General features: G+C 35.5%; 1 protein-coding gene across 1 annotated transcript in view; it reads right to left on the bottom strand.

Annotated features, from left to right (window-relative positions):
• LOC118749506 (CUGBP Elav-like family member 4) overlaps nt 1-6,100 on the bottom strand; it is a 237,117-nt gene that overhangs the window by 143,914 nt on the left and 87,103 nt on the right. The gene's annotated exons all lie outside the window — the stretch shown is intronic.

Genomic DNA, 6,100 nt, shown 5'->3' with positions numbered 1-6,100 from the left:
AGTTCAAAGTGTCTCTTTCCCGGTAAAAAAGATTGAGAGAAAAAAAAATACACTTTTTGAGAAATTAAGTTTAAAAAAAATTTTCACTTTTTGTTTATTGTTAAATAAAAAATTTTAAATAATGATAATCAATAATTATATCATTCTATCTTGAAGTGACCAGAATTACTGACATTTGAGTAAAAACATTGTTGGAATCTATTAAATTTTGACAAAGTTATGGGCATTTTAAAAAAACATTCTCACTGTCAATTCGAAAAGTTCACCCAACAAATTCAGTTGGCGGCGTGGAATAGTACACCCACACCAAAATCAGCTCCTCAGGGAAAAAGATACCCACCCTTTATAAGGAACTTAGTGACAAAAAAACGGAAATTACGAAAACGCTGGCAGCAAACCAGATCTCCAGAAATTAAATCGAAACTGAACTTAGCAACTAAACAGCTACACACAACTATCAAGACATTTAAAAACGACGCATTTAATCGGTTCCTGATTGGTCTCACGGCTGATAAAAGCACGGAATACTCCTTGTGGAAGGCGGCTAAAAATTTCAATAGACCAATGCAACACATTGCTCCCGTTAAAATCAATGAAAGGCAGTGGGCCAAAACATGTGAGCAAAAAGCGACACTGTTTGCTGAGCATCTTGAAAAGACCTTTAGCCCTAATGATGGCTTGAATGAAATAGAAGCAACTGGATGCTGGTCTGAATGCGATATCCATTTTAGTCCATTTACACCGGAAGAAGTTGGCATACAGATTAACAAAATGAAATTAAAAAAGGCTCCTGGATTTGACTTAATAACGGCTGAAGTTCTTCGCAAATTACCAACAAAATGCATAGTTTATTTGACCAGCTTGCTAAATAAGTGCTTTAGCTTGAAGCATGTACCTATATATTGGAAATTCGCGCAAGTTACTATGGTACCCAAGCCTGGCAAACCACCCAACGAAGTGTCCTCATATAGGCCTATATCCCTACTACCAGCAATGTCGAAGCTATTCGAAAAGCTGCTTTTAGCTCGGCTAATGCCAATTATTGAGAACAAGAAATTGATTCCCGTTCACCAATTCGGTTTCAGGAAAAATCACTCAACGATTGACCAAATACACAGAGTTGTAAGCACTATTGAAAAGGCTATGGACGAGAAGAAAGTGTGTTCCGCAGTTTTCCTTGATGTATCGCAAGCATTCGATAAGGTTTGGCACGTAGGGCTACTTCAAAAGCTTAAGTCCATGCTACCAATACATTACTGCAAGATGCTTTCGTCATATCTCAATGACAGGTACTTTTGCGTAAAATACGAAAATGCCTTTTCATCTCTAAAGAAGATAAGCGCTGGCGTACCACAGGGGAGCATCTTGGGACCTCTACTATATCTCCTGTACACATGCGACCTACCATCGGCCAATCAGTATGTAACCGCAACATTTGCAGATGATACTGCGCTACTTGCAGTCGATAACACTATCGAAAATGCTACGACCAAGCTACAAGAAGCTGTTAACCAAGTTACCTCGTGGGCTAAGAAATGGAGGATTAACCTAAATAAAAGCAAATCAGCGCACATAGTGTTCTCTTTAAAAAAAACATCACATAAACCAATTTTTATTGACGGGTCAATAATCCCATACTTCGACGAAGCCAAATACCTGGGTATTACACTCGACGCCAAATTGCGCTGGAAAGCTCACGTCAAGAAAAAACGAGATGAGCTTGATCTGAAATTTAACAAACTATATTACCTCATTGGTAGGCGCTCAAGGTTGACAATTCACAACAAAATTCTCGTATACAAACAAATTCTAAGGCCAGTCTGGACTTACGGCATACAATTCTGGGGATGTGCTAGTGTGAACTGCATTACTTCCATCCAACGTCTGCAAAATAAAGTGCTTCGAGGCATAGTAAATGCGCCATTCTACGTAAGAAACAGCGATCTACATCGTGATCTTGGCATGCCAACTGTCACTGAAATGACGAAACAATTCGCCATAGCTCACAAACAGCGATTAGTAGGTCACGTCAACGTAGCAGCGTCCAGCTTACTTCGGCTGAATCCTACGCAAAGACGGCTAAAGCGCACAACAGTAGCAGACCTTATGCAAAGCGAGTAGCAGAAATTTATTTTTACTTATATGTCTTTTGAGCATGTATTTAAAATATAAAATGCTTTTTCTTGTAAACTAAAATTATTAAATTAAAATTGCTTGTTAGTATCATTATTTATATACTAGTTGCAATAATAAGACGTTTCTGTAAATTGTCTAAGATTCGTTAACAATAATAAAAAAAAAAAAATAAAAAAAAAATTCGAAAAGTTGATTTTTGCCTGAAAAACAAAATCGCGTTTAATTCGGCCGAGAAATTTTTCCGAGGCAAAAGAAAAAATATGTGTCTCATTATTTGGACCAACAAACAATGTATTTGAGTTTGGTCGAAATTAAAAATCATGCTCGTACCTGACCGGTTGTCTGGAAATGGAAAGCATCATATGTATATAGATTTGAACTAACCCTGGTATTTGGGTATAGGGGTTATTAAAATCCATGTAGGAGCCTCAAAACTATCGCATTCCTATATACACAGCTCTGGAATACTTGATTTTTAACTTTGACTTTTGTTTTTGCCTGAAAAAATAAAAGTCAACAATTACCGGTTATTTTCTGCTCAAAAAAATAAAAGGCAAATTTTAACTTTTATTTTTGCCTTAAAAAAATAAAAAGCAGAAGTAACCGGTATTATTTGCTCAAAATAATAAAAGTCAAAAAATAACTTAAATTTTTTTACTTTTATTATAAAATGCATAACCGGTACGGTCTCTGCTTTAATTTGCTTTGATTTACTTCAAATACTCGTTTGGCCAAATGGCGGCTTGGAACGCTGTCAAAGCTACCAGCTGTGTAGTTAAGAAATCAAGCTCTGTTCCCTTACACTAAGAATAATTTTCCCACAAAATTCCAGAAAATTAAAAAAAAAAAGAAATACAAAACAATCTTTTCGGATTTATTTTGAAATTAATGCGAATTAATTTTTAGATTTCAAGGGAATGATAATAATTATACTTCTATAGATAAATGTACATTTATTAAAAAAAAAAAACAGTTTTTCCAGAGACGACTGACCAGTAACCATTATAAATATCGCTAGCTTTGTGTGCAAATCTGCTTAGTCCACCCTTTTTGAAGGCAAAATTTCTAGTCCAAAAGAGACCCCGAAAATCCGTTAAGGCCAAAATAATACGAAATCTTTTAGTAAAGATCGAATCCTTCTGATTCGAATGGAGTTTTGCTTTGCTTCAAACACGCAAAATGTTGTATTCAAAGTTCCCGTCAAATTTGTAACAATGGACTAAGCAACTTTTTCAGCCATATTTAAATATAAATATGGAAACATAGAATCATTATTATTAAACTTTGAATTACTTATATTATATATTTTTTTTTAAATTACGTCAGCAAACTTTTGTTCATAAAAGTGTGCAGCAGTTTGTTTGAATTCATTAAGAACGGGAACATACCTTTTTGTCAAAAGCCTACAAAACGCTTTCAAATAAAACATTTGCCTATTTGAAACTTTGAGGCGCTTAAAGCAAGTGAAGCAAAGCTGCCATTTGGTCAGCCTTCATACGCGCCTTTATCCACCTGATAGCTGCCAACTGATTGATCAACTCAACGTTGGGCTGGCTGGCGAAATGCATTTTATTGAGAATTATACGCAAACGTCAAGCTGTGAAGTTCTACTTATATCGTGCCTTGATTGGTCTTTGTATTTTGCAAAGTTTATTGTGCTAATTTTGAGTAAAAGTTGCTATAAAAAGTGCCTACGAGCATCTTAGTGTGATAATAACCGAAGCTAAGTGAAAGTTTTGTGATTTTTGTGGTTTATATTAAATTTAATTAAATTTCACTAGCATACATCTAATCTTACCGAGTCATTTGTTGTTATCATTGTTGTTGTTATTCCTTTGTAGTTAACTGAGATCTGCACATTTCTTTTTGCTCTTTTTGTTTACTTCGTTTAGTATTTCTTGTCACAGCTGTTTGCGCTGCGTTTATTAAGTGTCACAATACAGTGATACTCAAACTGTTCGCTACATATATTTTAAGCTAAATACATCAGCTCCTAAATTGTTGTGTGTGTTGTGTTAAACTTATTTTGCTTGTCTTTTTATTAACATAAGTGTTATTAAATCTTTCAATATGAAGTGTGATCTTGATAACTGCCAAATTAAAAGCGAATCTGAACGCTACTTATCGTGCTGGCTCTGTGATGGTATTTGCCATCTAAAATGTGCTGGTTTAACAGGAAGAATTCTGGACGCTATTAATGATGGCAAAGGTCTTCGCTGGTCTTGCTTAAAGTGCAGGTCAACCGAAGTTGATCTCTTTAAGTTGTTTAGGCAAACCAGAAATGGGTTTTCTGAGGTAGGGAGAGAGTTGTCGGTACTGACCGAAAAATTTAAACATTATGAAAATGTATTTAAATCTTTTAAATGCTTAGATACCGTACAATCTATGAAGGAGATTCATGTGTCAAAACGTAAGCGTCTTCATAGTCCGCCTAATGAAAGGACCGTTCCACGTCAGAACAATCTTCCGAATGACTTAATTAATCTTTCTTCTCCATGTCCACAGACAACGGAGCTATCTTCCTCAAAAGAACATATATCGAAGTCTGCTTCTAATAATAACGACCCTGCAGTATCTTCCCCGTCCCCCGTTGAAGTTGTGGCACCGCCATCTAATCTGCCAACGCTTACTCTACCCTCAATTAGTAACTCAGTTACTCAACCCCGTCCGCCGGTAATCGAGTCTGATACTAGGAGACTGGTTGTGGTTTCCCCAAAGAAGTCTATATTTGTATCTAGATTTTCGAGGGATACTTCCGAGGACGATATAAAGTTTTACATCTCGTCCAAAGTTAAAACTGTCAACATAAGTATCAGAAAATTTAATTTTAAATATGAAAGAAATATTTCTTCATTTAAAATAGACGTAAATTTAGAAAATTTTGACATGCTGCTTAGTAGTTCTTTTTGGCCCTCCGGAGCTTTCGTTCGTGAATTTGAGTATAGGCCCAACAAAAATAATAATTTAGCAAATATTCCCCGTCAGAATACAGAACCAAAAAACTGATTACTAAATCTGCTTTAAGTATTTATTATCAAAACGTAAGAGGCATAAATACTAAATTAACAAATTTATATCTTAATGGCCTTGAATGCAATTATAATATAATTTCTTTGACTGAAACTTGGCTCAAACCTCACACTTTTAATTCAGAGATACTTTCAAATAATTATCATATCTACAGAAAAGACCGGGAGGACAGAGTCGGCGGTGGCGTACTCTTTGCCGTAGACTCTTCAATACCATCTGAAGAAGTTACTCTTCCACACATTGAATCTGCAGAATTCAAATGCATTTGTGTTCAGGTTGGAAGGGGGATTACTTACTTAGCTCTATGCTATATTCCTTCCCGATCTGACTTATCAGTGTATTCACAACATGTATCTTTACTGAAATCAATTAATTCAATGATTAAACCCTCTGATTCATTGATTGTGTTGGGTGAATTTAATTGACCAAATGTATCATAGAACATCATTGACAATGATATTGTACCTTTCTCGTCTAGCGCGTGCAACAACGTATTTTTAGAGGAGATGGCAGAACTCTGCCTGAATCAAGTTAATGTACTTCGCAATAAGTTTGGCAAAGTATTAGATCTTGTTTATGTTGATGATGCACCTAAGTCGGCTGTAAATAAATGTGACCCACTAGTTTTGCCCGAAGATGTGTACCACCCTGCTATTGAGATATCTTACGAAATTATAAACGATGGTCAAAATTGCGATGTCCAAACATACGAACCAAATATTCGCTTTGATTTTTCGAAAGCCAACTTTAAAAAACTGAATAAAGAATTGTCTAAATTGTCGTGGCCTATATACAAAGAAAAAGTTGAGCAAAGCGTTGCACATTTTAATTGTACTGTACATAGATTATTTGAAAAGTATGTGCCTCAACGCATGTGTGTTCCTGAAGAACAAACACAGTTATGGTTCTCTAAAGAACTGAGAAACTTGAAAAA

This window comes from Rhagoletis pomonella, unplaced genomic scaffold, assembly GCF_013731165.1.
Source record: "Rhagoletis pomonella isolate Grant_MI unplaced genomic scaffold, Rhpom_1.0 Rhpom_scaffold_00017, whole genome shotgun sequence".
In the NCBI taxonomy this organism is placed as follows: Eukaryota; Metazoa; Arthropoda; class Insecta; order Diptera; family Tephritidae; genus Rhagoletis; species Rhagoletis pomonella.
This window is presented reverse-complemented; position numbering and strand designations above follow the sequence as displayed.